This window comes from Dendropsophus ebraccatus, chromosome 7 (genome assembly GCF_027789765.1).
Source record: "Dendropsophus ebraccatus isolate aDenEbr1 chromosome 7, aDenEbr1.pat, whole genome shotgun sequence".
In the NCBI taxonomy this organism is placed as follows: Eukaryota; Metazoa; Chordata; class Amphibia; order Anura; family Hylidae; genus Dendropsophus; species Dendropsophus ebraccatus.
This window is the reverse complement of record NC_091460.1, coordinates 79838898-79851227: the sequence shown is the minus strand read 5'-3', so window position 1 is coordinate 79851227 and position 12330 is coordinate 79838898.

Below are 12330 nucleotides of genomic sequence, written 5' to 3'. Positions count from 1 at the left end.
GCACTACCCCTTTAAAATATATTTAAAATTTTCTATAATAAATGCATAACTAAACTACACTATTGTCAGGACTGTATCTTTGCAGAGCATTATGCGCCCCTCTGCTCGTGCTGTGCGGCCGAGAAGGCGCTGATATTCTCTTATTCTGTTCTGTGTTTTGTTTTGCTGTGTCTGAACACTGGTTTATTTGCTCTTTGGGAGACACACCCGACTTCACCTGCTGAGTTCTGTCTGGCCATGTCAGGGTTAATCTGTGTTTTGGTTCTGCTGTGACTGACAGGTCTTCCTGCCAGTGGATCTGTTTTGTTCTCAGCTGTCTGTGCTTGGAGATCAGGGGGATGGTCCAATTATGTTCTGGATCAGAACCCTGGCCTCCTATATAACTACCTCAGTCTGGGATATCTTTGCTGGATATTGAGCTTGTCTCTGCCTGGTTCTGTGTTTCTATTCTTGCTCTGTTGATTCTGACCCTGCTTTGCCTTTCTGACCATTCTTGTTTGCTGCCTGCCCCTGACCATACTGCCTGTATATTGACTTTGCCTTCGGATTGTGATTCTGTACTTTTGCTGCCCGTTTGTTGTGACCCGGACTGTTGACCATTCGTTATTGTGTTTTGTCTGTCTGTCTTGTCCTTGTGTCCCACCTAGCCAGCGCAGGGACTGCCGCCCAGTTGCTCGCCGCCATTTTAGGGCGGATTGTGGCAAATAGGTAGAGGACAGTGGGCGGGGCTGAGCTTAGGGCTCACTGTTTGTCTTGTCCTGCTGTCCGGTTCCTAACAGAATATCCGGCCATACTTTTTTTTTTTTTTTTTTTTTCTCTCCACCTTGCTATGGACCCCATTAAAGCTCTGGTTGAGCAAATGCAAAGTCTCAACCAGCTTGTTCTGGACCTTACGCAACGGGTGCAGCAGGTAGAGTCTTTCCTGGGCCAAAATGCCATGCTATCTGCTGCTGTTCCCCCAGAACCTCCAGTGCAGCTTCCTGATAGGTTCAAAGGCGAAAGAAAGGCCTTTCGAATCTTTAGAGAGGGATGTAAGTTGTTTTTCAGACTTTGTCCCCGGTCCTCTGGGGATGAGAGCCAGAGAGTAGGCATTATTATGTCACTCTTACAAGGACCTCCGCAGGAGTGGGCTTTTTCTTTGCCTCCAGATGCCACTGAGTTATCTTCTGTGGATCAGTTTTTCTCTGCATTGGAATTACTGTATGATGACCCTGACAGGGCAGCAGCAGCTGAGAGGCAGTTGACTACTTTGAGACAGGGCAAGCGACCGGTGGAGGAGTATTGTGCTGAGTTCCGCCAGTGGTGCGTTCCATCCGGATGGAATGATCCTGCACTTAGATGCAAGTTTAAGCAGGGGTTGTCTGATGGCATTAAGGATGCCTGGACAGGGCATCCAGAACCTTCCACCCTTAAGCAGGCCATGAATTTGGCTATTCGTATAGACCGCAGGCTCTGTGACAGACATAGGGAGAAAGTAGACTCTGACTCTTCTAAACAATCTGTCTCCTATTCTGTCAAAACCCCTCTTGTTACCCCTACTATTCCTGAGGACGAGCCCATGCAGCTGGGACTATTAGACGCCAAGACCAGGCGAGAACACCGGAGACACAATGGTCTATGTTACTACTGTGGTGACAGTGGCCATTTCATCAGTTTCTGCCACAAGCGGCCCAAGCGGCAAGAAAACCTGCACCCAGATCATCGGCGTCCAGGTGACTCCCAGGAAGGTCACTTGGGCGCACAGGTACCCTCCGGCGAAATTAATATTTCTAGTTCTGTCGTACCTGATTTGCCTGTATCTGATGTGAATTTAACATGTTGTTCTGCTCGTCCTGTCAGTAAGCCTGTTCTCCATGCCATGGACTCGTCTTCTGATGAATGGGAGTCAGATGGCAATCTTCTAAGTGAGGTTGAGTCCTGTGAGGGTCCTGAGGCCCCTCATAAAAGGGGGGGGTACTGTCAGGACTGTATCTTTGCAGAGCATTATGCGCCCCTCTGCTCGTGCTGTGCGGCCGAGAAGGCGCTGATATTCTCTTATTCTGTTCTGTGTTTTGTTTTGCTGTGTCTGAACACTGGTTTATTTGCTCTTTGGGAGACACACCCGACTTCACCTGCTGAGTTCTGTCTGGCCATGTCAGGGTTAATCTGTGTTTTGGTTCTGCTGTGACTGACAGGTCTTCCTGCCAGTGGATCTGTTTTGTTCTCAGCTGTCTGTGCTTGGAGATCAGGGGGATGGTCCAATTATGTTCTGGATCAGAACCCTGGCCTCCTATATAACTACCTCAGTCTGGGATATCTTTGCCGGATATTGAGCTTGTCTCTGCCTGGTTCTGTGTTTCTATTCTTGCTCTGTTGATTCTGACCCTGCTTTGCCTTTCTGACCATTCTTGTTTGCTGCCTGCCCCTGACCATACTGCCTGTATATTGACTTTGCCTTCGGATTGTGATTCTGTACTTTTGCTGCCCGTTTGTTGTGACCCGGACTGTTGACCATTCGTTATTGTGTTTTGTCTGTCTGTCTTGTCCTTGTGTCCCACCTAGCCAGCGCAGGGACTGCCGCCCAGTTGCTCGCCGCCATTTTAGGGCGGATTGTGGCAAATAGGTAGAGGACAGTGGGCGGGGCTGAGCTTAGGGCTCACTGTTTGTCTTGTCCTGCTGTCCGGTTCCTAACAACTATGTTTCTAATTTTTAGCCCAAATCTATAATTACTTTAAAAATGGGGTCAGGATGTCTCCAAAAGGCAAGCTGCTCTTTACTTTATTTTGCATAACAACGATGGAACTAGGACAAGTTTGTTGAATATTACATTGCAGTTTGATCTGGTCTTGTGATATAATTGTTATGATTAATGCAGTGTTAATGACTCTCACCTGCTATGTCCCTTTGATATTTTACAGAGTAAATTGACAAAATATTCTATTTTTTATTTTTTTTTAAATAGCTCAAAATTCTTCCTTTTTGCTATAGGCAAAAAAATGTAACAAGGTTAATTAGTTCTATATTTCGGTAAAGACTTGAAGTGTTGCTACAGTATGTTTGATCTTCCTGAAAAAGGCAAGTTACACAGTGCAGGAGAATGATTTGGTCATGTTCAGTTTATATACAGAACATAATTGGTTTACGGAGAATTGTAAGTAATATTGCTTTTGATTTTATTTATTCTAACTTTATCTACCGGTAGTGAAATAGAAATAGTGCACTATTTCATGTTGATAGTATACGAGACGCATCAAAGCTTTCTATGTTATGTCCAACTAATGTGATCGATGTATTCATTACTGTATATGGCTTATGATAATAAATGGATATATCATACTCTTAGCACACACAGCAAAATGTTGGTATTTATCAAATTGTTATTACACTGTAATGCCCATGGTTTATAAGCTGTGTTTTGTTGTAATATAATAACATTGCAGTTTAGCATCTTCCCAAAAGCCTTTTTAAATTAGATTTTTTTTATTTTCTCCATTGTATGTCAGTGTTAGGCAGAATGATCCATCAGAGCATTGTAACAAAAAAACATGCAATTTTTTTCTCATCATTTTAGAAAGTAGCTTTCTTAATTGATTTTTGTATATTTAAACACAGCACCAATAAAGAGACAATTAAACAATAATAAAAGATAAAACCTCTAAAGCATTTATCATGCTTATTTTAATTTTCAGGACTAATATATTGTATGAAACAAAAAATGCTGCAGCTTCTTACATGTAATAGAAAGCACAGTAAACACATCAGTGGGTCTAAGGGTACATATTCCTTGGTATGGGTCATGTAGTGCAAATTGTAAAGCAACAGGTATATGAATCATATAGCTGCCATGGGGCCCTGGAGGAAGGGGTCCATGCTTAGATTGGCTCCATACTACTTTCTTTTTTTTCTTGTTTATTTATGTAAAGCTTATTACAAATCCCTTTAAAAAACAAGAACAAGAAACAAGAGAAAAGAAAACACTTTCCATCATACCATATAATCATCCATGATGTACATATTTAAATATTTTGACCAATGCACCCTGCCACCCCTAGCGGCCTCACCCCCAACCTTCCATTTATCCCTACTCGTCAATCCTTACCCCACTATAACTTAAATAAACACTAAGAGGAAGGTAAGGCCTCAAAAGAAAAAACATTAAAAGGAAAAAAAAAAAAAAGGAACCCATAAAATTTCTCTCTCTCTCTCTCTCTCTCTCTCTCTCTCTCTCTCTCTCTCTCTATATATATATATATATATATATATATATATATATATATATATATATATATATATATACAGCCTTCTACCCTGTCAAATCCCTGGGGGGGGGTCCGCTCCCCGCCCCCCCCACCCCGAAACCACCCCCTTCACCCCATATACCAAGCAAAATCCATCACAGCTCGTCCTCACCGACCGGGTGTCTGCCTAGACCAACACCCTATCGGTATATCTCCTCCGCCTTTCCCTGAGCAGGTCCCCACAAGCCCTCTGCCCACAAACAGGTTATTAGACAAGCTTACTATTTAAATCTTCAGCACATATCCATTATTAACAGTTTGAATAAAGTGGAAGATGTCTCGGAGGCAAGAGGCAAGCAGAAAAGAGGCAAGGGGCTAGCAACCCGGGCCCACCCAAAGTACCACCGGGCAGAGGCACTGAAACACTATTACCCAGCAAAGGAGAAAAAAAAAAAACAGAAAAAACAAACAAATGAAACTACTTTATAATCTGGGTTGAGAGATCAGTGTTTTCTTCATTACTGCTCCAACATTAGCAAACAATTATATGGAATCAGTAGAAGAAACAGGGCTTAATTTAAAGGGGAATGTCCACCCTTAAATTTTTTTTATATTATACTGCCTTTATATAAAACATAAGAAACATCTTATTCTTACCTTTCCATGCTCCCCTGGTGTCCTTCTGTGGTATCTCCGGGTTCCCCCGCTGACTGCAGTAACCACCATTTCCAAGATGAACTCGTCTTGGCAGTGATAGTCCACTTAGCTAATAACTGTGCATAGAATATATGCACTCGGAGCAATTCTAGCTGAAAACTCCATGCGGAATCTGCTGCTCTTCCCCACGTGGTCCCGCTTCCCTCTCTGCTGGCTCCATTGGCTTCATTAAATGGTCAAGCGGATTCCGTTGTCCGACCCTAAGAATTGACATGTCATTTCTTTAGGCAGAAAATGGAATCCACCCGAGCATCAAATGGATCCTATGGAGCCGGCAGAGAGGTAAGCAGGAGCGCTCGGGAAAGAGCGATGGATTCCACACAGAGTTTTCAGCGAGAATTACACCAAGTGCATATACCCTTAGATGGGACAGTGCTGCAGCCAGAGAGTTAACAAGATGAGGTAAGTACCAAAATGACATAGATAACCAAATCAGCAGACCACTGAGTCACCTTGGATTACCTGATGTCTCTTTTTTTCCACTAGTGATTTGGTAATCCATCCACCTGCCATAGCTGTAATAGAAATTACCTATCCATGCATTGACTTCCTAATGAGCCTTTGACTATACACAGCAGTCAATATATTTTACGTGTCATATGAGTACAATTGTGACATTGATTTTGCAATTATAAAAGGTCTTCTGTAACACATATCTCCAATCTCTAATCTGGCACTTACTATTGTCAGAAATGAGAGTCCATAAATATTCAGTGATCTAGAAAATTCACTTGTTCAATATCACTAATGTTTTTGATTTATCCATGAGAAGTCTTCAGTTCACTTTAATGGTGGAAAAAAAATTCTCAGGCATTAATATTCTCAATATGATGTTGTATATGGAGAATAGTTGGCATCGGAGCCCACCTGTCTTCTTCGGCTCAGTTGTGATCTGTCCAAAATATGCAATTTACTGCCATCTAGGTAATGTTCTTTCTCCACTGGGCTTAGCACGCTGATTCATGGTTTTTAGAATTAGACTTTGTTATTAAAAATACATGCTTACAAAGCGACATCTGCAGTCTGCAGCCGAGCAAATTTTAAATACTTATGTCAGAAATCTCAGCAAAAGTTTGTCTTTAATGCAAATTTGTACCTTTTAAGTTCTGCTGGCTGAATAGATTTAACTGAAGAATTTCCATTGATGCTCTTGTTACATGGATTATTAATTATTTCCTGTTCTTTTTAAGTAAAACTGATGATGAGAATAATAATGACCAAGCCAAAAGTGATATCACAAAAAATGAGAAAAGTACAGTTTTGTTATTTTCTGCTAAATAGGATAATATAATGACCAAATAATAACAATGGACAAAATAATAGTCATAATATAAAATGTCCATCACATTTCATTCATTGCTAATAATATTAATTTGTTAATTATGTAACAACAACAATAATAATTATAACAAAATAACAGGAATACAAACCAGACTAAGGAACTTTGAATGCAGCTCCACCTGGAGGCAGTGTTGTACAAAGTAAAACAGGCAAGAAGAAACATCAATACTAACTGGAAAAAATTGTAGGGGGTATTTTTAATGAATAGTTAAAGAGCTGTTCATTTTCTTTCCCACTATGTAGATCCATTTTAAGACAAGTAATACAGGGGAATTTTTTCAGTAAATGCCATAGCTTCCATGTACTTCCAAATGATGTATTACTGAAGTTGTGCCATTAATACTAAGTTAATTCCCCAGCAGAATTAACTGTTGCGGCAGCATTTCAGTGAGTCCGCAGCACTTAGGCTTTGGATTGGTGCTCATGCCATTAATTGGCTTTCTAATAAACTGTAAGCACATGGCTGAACGCAGTCTTGACAAATTTCCTTGCCAAATATTTGATACATACGATCTCTTAGGACTTGTACCTGTCCTTACCATTGCTTCCTCCCCACTGTTCATGTTCATTCACTGTGCTTAGAACAAAACTATACACATACATTTAATTACCTTGCTTCTCTCCCAGGAAACTAGAAATTGAAGAAATGTCGTCTTCATTAATTGTGGGCATCAGGGATACAGTAGCTTCCTGCATGAAAAATAAATCAGGCAATTAGTGTCTAGTATGCAGTACAAACAAACTATACTCATTCATATGGATTAAGAATAATTTTCAGGCCATGTGGCTACGTTTATTATGGAAAGTTTTTTTTGTGTGTGTATCGACTACTTATTCATATTAACACTTTTGCCTTTAAATTTATCAGGTCATTGTACTAAGTGTTATTCATTTACATAATAGTAAAAAATAATACTATCACAGTAAAATATGATCTGCTTCTGTTTGTATATGTTTCCGTGAATAAATTATGTAACCTCACTAAAAGTACAAAACAGAGCTTTGTTTCAAAAACTAACCTTTATGGTTTAGAGTTAAAAAACAAGAAAAATAATCAAGATGATTCCGAGTTACAAGGGTTACATACTGAGAATTTAATGGCTGTAGTTTTTCTTCTACGTATTGTTTATTTAACCTTGACTATTGTTGTATTACATTATAAACTGGCTTGTAGTTCTTTTTCATTGTTCTGTGGGAAAGTACATAGTGATTGTTCATGAACATATAGAGAAAGGGACACATTTTTTAAGTGTGCCTCTCAAAAGGTTGAAAGCTGTCTCTAGTGGGAAGAAAAGCATGCAACTGCATTTCTCACCTTGTTCTGTGAAATAGAGCCAGGAGAGAACACTCTTTTTCTGGATCATTCGAAAGATAGGTTGGGGGTTATGAACACCCTGTCTGTTAAAAAAAACTTATATGTATCTATGACATAATGACAGTGCTCCTATAATACTGTCACTTTGTTCTGAACGTAGAAAAATCAAGTCTGTTAGGGACATAGTAGGGATACTTTTCAACTAGTTAATCTACTGTAAAGTTAGCTTATTACTGGAGTAAGCATTTCCCCAGTGTTGTTAAAACCCAACTGGTCAACTTCTATCTTTTGATATCTATGTTGTGCAAGTTATGATTTTTTTCAACTACTCAAACATAAAGGGGAACTACACCTAAGGAAAGCTTGTTTTCTATTAAAAATACACTAAAAGTTATATAGATGTGTCTATATAATGTATTACCACATCTGTGCGGTTCTGCCACACTGGTAGTTGATCAAAATCCAGGAAGTGAAGAAAAATGGCCTCTGTGCCAATCCACATTGTCTCCGGCTCCCACTGCTCTCCCCCCTAAGGAGACAAATATTCCATGCCTCTGTCTCACATTGTGTGTGTTTGCTGAGCAAAGGCTGATGATACAGGTGGTGTGATGTCACAGGAGGCTTGGTTGGATGCCCCAATGTGATTTACCATCTCTAAACAGCCCCTCACTACACTTGAGCAGGCAAGGAGAGACAGAAGTAGGGGCTGGAACTTTACTGATTGTGGAAACCTCTGCAGTGAAATTAGGACTCTCTTTACACATGTTGTAGTTTCATTGCAGTACTGCAGCATATTCACAAAAATTATGCAGTAACACAATTAAATGATCCTAAAGGGCACAGAGGATCAGGGCCAACACTTCCAATCCCACCTGGAGAAAAAGCAAGGCATAAACAGTATATCCCATGTAACATAATATCGGATAAAGTCCTTATTGTGGGGCTCAACCTCAAAGATAAAAGATGCTTGATCATAATACTATATGTGCGTAGAGATGAAAAGAATTTTTTTTTAAAAAAAAGTTCTTTACTTTATTCCAATACCAGCGTTACAGGTAGAGAATACAGTGTACTATGTGGTGTTACAGGTAGAGAATACAGCGTGCTGTGTGGTGTTACAGGTAGAGAATACAGTGTACTATGTGGTGTTACAGGTAGAGAATACAGCGTGCTGTGTGGTGTTACAGGTAGAGAATACAGCGTGCTGTGTGGCGTTACAGGTAGAGAATACAGCGTGCTGTGTGGGTGGGACTACAATGAAATGATAAAGTAATGAAAATAATTCAGTAACACAATGAAACTGCAATGTGTGAACACAGCCTTGATGTTCTGCAACAGCTTTGGGTGGGGAATAGGCAGGGTGGAGGACTGTGATGAACAGCTAAGGGAAAGCATTCTGGAACCTGTAGTACTGTGTACAACTGCTCAACCAGGAAGTGCAGAAACATAAAACAGAACAAAACCCCCAAAACAAATGGATTTCTGGTAGTTTCAAAACTGGGATAGATAGGTAAGTAATGCTATTTGATTCTGCAGAAGTTTCATATTTTCCCCCTCTAACTGGAGTTCCCCTTTAATAACACTTCCTCTCGTTATTATTTACTGACTACATCTTGGGATTTTTTTTTTTTTTTTTTTAAATGTAACACTTTTATTGTGAAAGGAGACAAATCTAGAAAACTGGGCAATATACGCATTTAAATAGATAGACAGATATGATGTGCAGAGTATTAAAGGGGTTCTTCTGAAGCAATAAAATAGCATGTCAGTTCAGCTCATTAGAACTGGTAGGGCCAGTGCTTACAGCCACAATACGGACACAAAAATGCATCCGTATTATGCTAGTGTGAACACAACCTTACTTGCTACATCTCATATGGTGCTGAAACTTTCCTCTATGACCATTTCATCCATAAACTGATATCGATATGCCAGCGCATGTGAACATACAATCTTCTTAACAATACAGTCCGAAAGTTTTGGGCACAGGACAGAATTCAGACTAGACGTGCATTGTGTTCTGAAATAAAAACAAAACAAAACACAGTTTTTTTTAATACAATACAGTCTCCAGCCTCAGAGAATGGATTTAGTGATGATGGCCTCTTTTCCCTGTGAGATTGATCAGCAATAGTTTTCAATTTATTTCTACTAATATCAAACACAAATGTATTTTTTTTTTTTTTAATATGATTTTTTTATTAAACATTACACCATATAATCAAAACATCGTTAAAAAAGGGGAAAACCACGTACAGAAGGACTTGCATATCCTTTCACAAAAGGTAGACATTGAACATCCAGTTTGTACTACCCTCAAATTGGTCCTTACCCAGCGGATCTATCCCGACCCCAATTCAAATTACCTCTCTTATCCCCCCCCCCCCCAAACAAAATAACAAACCCAGCATAAGCTTTAACACATCAAATGAGATAAACACCCCCCCCTCCCCACCCTCCCCCAAATAATCCCTATTTCCACAATGTGCTCCTAGAGAAAGGCAGACCTGGCCCAGCACGGCACGCCACTCCACAACCACCTATTTATAAACACTACAGTTGTTAATTCCCTTAAGCTTACCCTTCCCCACCCAACCCCCCATTATCCTCTCTCAACAGCTTGGGACGCCAACCCCTCCTCACCCTACACTTCTCTAAACCCCCTAGTTAAACTACCATACACACCTCCACCTCCTTTCCTATTATTCCCCCAACCTCTACGGACCACGTCCAGGGCGCAGAGGACGACGACCGCCCCCATGCCAGGCCGATCACTAAACACCAGCTTTCATTCACGGAGCGACCATCACATTTAATCCCTCTTAATATCGCAAGGAACCCGTAAAGACCATCCCCAACTTGGCTCCCTCCTCTCAGAAGGACCCCCTCGGGAATGTTACCCTCCACAGGTCCTTATTACATGTGCTGGTGACACCCGGGTTGCCCCCGACGGTCAATGACCCCATGTAAGGGCCATCCCCCGTACGGCGACTCCCAGAAGCCATCCCCACACACTACCATATAAATATTTATTATTATGCTATCAGCATTTTCCTTTATTTGTGTATCACTGCAATGCAAAAACAATTATTGCACATTATACTCTCTGTGGCGTCTCCTTTACTCTCAGTCACACCTTTTTTCCACCAACACTCGACCACCATAGCTGCGGCCATCGCCCCCCCCACGCCCCGAACCCGACCCAACCCACCTACGTCCTTCTATCACTAAGAGGGAAGGCGTCCCCCCCCTTAACACACACCCCTCTCCTTGTGCTGTCCTAATGCCAGCCCTGCCAGGTCTGCCCCTCCTTACACCATCTCTAAATTAAACACCTTCTAAATCCACCCCATCTGCTAACCATATCCTAAATTTTACCCTATTATTATCCCCCCCCCCTACCCCAAAAGCAAAAAAATCAGAAACAAACAACCCTCCCACCCCCCACCCGCCTCTGTCTGGCTATATTACCTCCCTGTTCCATTCTACCATTTTGACCATAGATTTTCGTATTCATCTATCTTCATAAGTTGTAGGGCTTTTACATAATCCATCAATTTTAAACTCTTAATCTCTCTATTCCAATCCTCCAATGTTGGTAAGTTCGGGGAAATCCACTTCTTTAATATACAGAGCCTAGCAGCGAACAATACTCTACTAACTATACCTTTTTTCACCCTCGTGACCTCAATCCCTCCCAAATCCCCAAGCAGTGCAGTTTCCGGGCAGAACTTCAGCTCCACCCTGAGTCTAATTTTAATTTGACCGAATATATCTTCCCAGTATCTTCGTAATTTGGGGCATCTCCACATCAAGTGGATTACGTCCCCCCTATCTCCCTTGCATCTATCGCACAAATCCGTGTTTCTAATTTTCATCTTAAACAATTTAACAGGTGTAAAGTGTAACCTTCTAATTATAAAAATCTGTGAAACTCTATGACTCATTCTCAAACTAACCTCTTTTATATTGCCCAACACACTTCCCCAATCTATTTCGCATGTCCCCATATCCTCTTCCCAACCAGATCTAAATTTCTCCTCCAAATTAACATTTGCAGTGTGAATTAACATCTTATAAATTTTCCCCACCGTGCCCTTAGCTGATTTCATTATATTTTCATTAAGTAAAAAAAAATCCTCTACCACCAATAAATCTTTCTCCTTAACCCCTCTCTCCATGTGTTTAAGTTGATAGTACCGTAGAGTATCCCCCTTACTAAGGCCCCATTCAGCTGACAAAACTTCGAGGGCTTTTAAATTACCAGTTGTATCGAACACATGTTCTAACCTAATAGCCCCCCGTTTTGCCCAAAATAACCAGTCGTGAAATTTGTTAAACGGGGCCAAGTGTGCATTAAACCACAAAGGCGTGAATTGATTACTCTTATCCATACCTACTGTCTTTTTACAGTGTGACCATACTCTATTATATACATCATTTAGGGGGTCATTCTTTATCGTAATCCTCCCTGCTTCTAATAATGCCGGTAAATCGGGAGCACACATATCGGTCAAATCTTGCCACTTGCCCCAAAAGTCGTACTCCTTCCACTTCACAATATACAACAGTTGTGCCGCTAAGAAGTATAGTTCAAAATTGGGGAGATTAAAACCCCCTTCCTCCCATTTTTTCGTTAGGAACTCATATTTTATCCTCGGGATTTTCCTTCTCCAAATTAGCTCATTACATAATCCTCTTATCTCCCTAAAAGCTTTCTTACCCAGCCATACTGGGCTA